Consider the following 1,825-nt stretch of genomic DNA (forward strand, 5'->3'; position numbering starts at 1 on the left):
ACAGATTGCAAGCAGGGTAGGGGCAAAGAGAGGGAGATACAGAATCCAGAGCAGGCTCCAGGCTCCTAGCTGTTAGTACAGAGCCTGATGCGGGGCTTGAACCCATGAGTTGTAAGATCATGACCTGAGCTGAAGTCAGATGCTTAACCTACTGAGCCACCCAAGCACCATAGGTTAATTAATTTATTTTTTAAATTGTCCCTTTATATGCAATTGAGTATTTTAATCATTAATAGTCATCTTGCAAATTGTGTTATATTTTGTCTATTTTTTAAAGTTGACATATGTATATTCACCATCGTTGACACTGCTCTTTGTGGGAAGTTCCACAAATATATTGTAGTAATTACATAGTTAGTAGTAATAGAAGTAGTAGTTACAGAATGTGATGTAGGTATATGCCTTCTGCATGGTTTCAAATATAGATTACAACGTATTGATAATTTTTTCCTGGTACACAAATAAATGAGTTTATAGTTATAATGGTATCTTCACTATTGTGTATAATTTTGTATAAATAAAATATGCTTAAAAACGTAATTGTATTTAGCAGTAATTAAATATACTCCCAAACAGCATGAAAACTAGAATGGTCAGGTGTTCCAACTCTTATGGATCCCATATTATATGCTAAGCATTGTCCTAGGTACCTTATATACTCACACTATGTCCTAATCACAAAAATCATATGAATTTGCCCAGAGTCACACAGCTAGTACATAAAAGTGACTGGATTCAAACCCTGGCAGTTGATAAAAGAGCCCTTATTCTACTCCCTATGCTACATTTCTTCCCTATCAGCTCTCACTTAGTATGGGATATATATTTAATATGAAGTTGCCTAAAATTAAAATAAATGGAAAACCAAAATGAAGAGGAAAGTTGTATCATAGTCATGTAGACTATGCTTCTCATCTCATGTTGTCTCTAATCTCTGCAAGAGTGACTAAATCATACACCTATACAATTACTTTTTCAAGAAAATATCAATTCTGGTTACATTTTAAGTTTAGCATTTTGTATGACCAATATTTTTTGGAGAATTTCCTCTGTAAACAAAGGAGAGACGGAGATGCTGTTAGTTTACCTTCTGTTAGGCAGAAGATAAACACTTTAATCGCTTCTCGGCCTTTTGGCTAAGATCAAGTGTAGAAGATAAACACTTTAAATGTATTACAGAAATTGGAGTCAGTAAATACTTGAGAGTAGTTGTCCAAAAAAGGGAGAAATAGTGACAGATAGAGTAGATTCCAAGGAATAAAGGCTAGTCAGATACAAAATCTTTTCCTCTGCTAAGAATAGAATATTTCTGACCATTGAACATGGGACTTACAACTGCAAGGAATAAAGAATACAGCTGACCCTTCAATAATGCATGAGTTAGTGGCATCGATCCTTTGCACAATTGAAAATCTGCTTATAACTGTTAACTCTTCAAAAATGTAACAAGTGACAGCCTACTGTTGACCGGAAGCCTTACTGATGATACAGTCAACATATATTTTGTTTTATGTATTATATACTGTATTCTTAGAATAGTACCTTTTTCTTAATTTTTTTTCAGTATTTCTGAAATGTAGATGAGCCTACATGGTTCATCTGCTTTTTTTCAAATTGTTACAAGTCCAAAAAATTTTCCAATATAATTATTGAGAAAAATTCACATAAAAGTGCCCCTGCATGGTTCAAACCCATGTTGTTCAAGGGTCAACAGTCCTAAAAAAGATAAATAATAGTCAATGATAGAGAAGATAAATAATATCTCAGTGTTAAATCATTTACACACAAAAAGATCAGTACAAATTGTGTCACAGATGGTGAGTGA

At 33.5% G+C, this 1,825-nt stretch overlaps 1 pseudogene; it reads left to right on the forward strand.

The window, feature by feature from the left end:
• The first annotated feature begins 1,116 nt into the window (after positions 1 to 1,116).
• Positions 1,117 to 1,201, forward strand: LOC128778502 (U2 spliceosomal RNA; annotated as a pseudogene).
• The last annotated feature ends 624 nt before the right edge of the window (positions 1,202 to 1,825 follow it).

Source organism: Panthera pardus, unplaced genomic scaffold, assembly GCF_024362965.1.
Source record: "Panthera pardus isolate Hobbes unplaced genomic scaffold, ASM2436296v1 HiC_scaffold_2, whole genome shotgun sequence".
NCBI classification, from domain to species: Eukaryota; Metazoa; Chordata; class Mammalia; order Carnivora; family Felidae; genus Panthera; species Panthera pardus.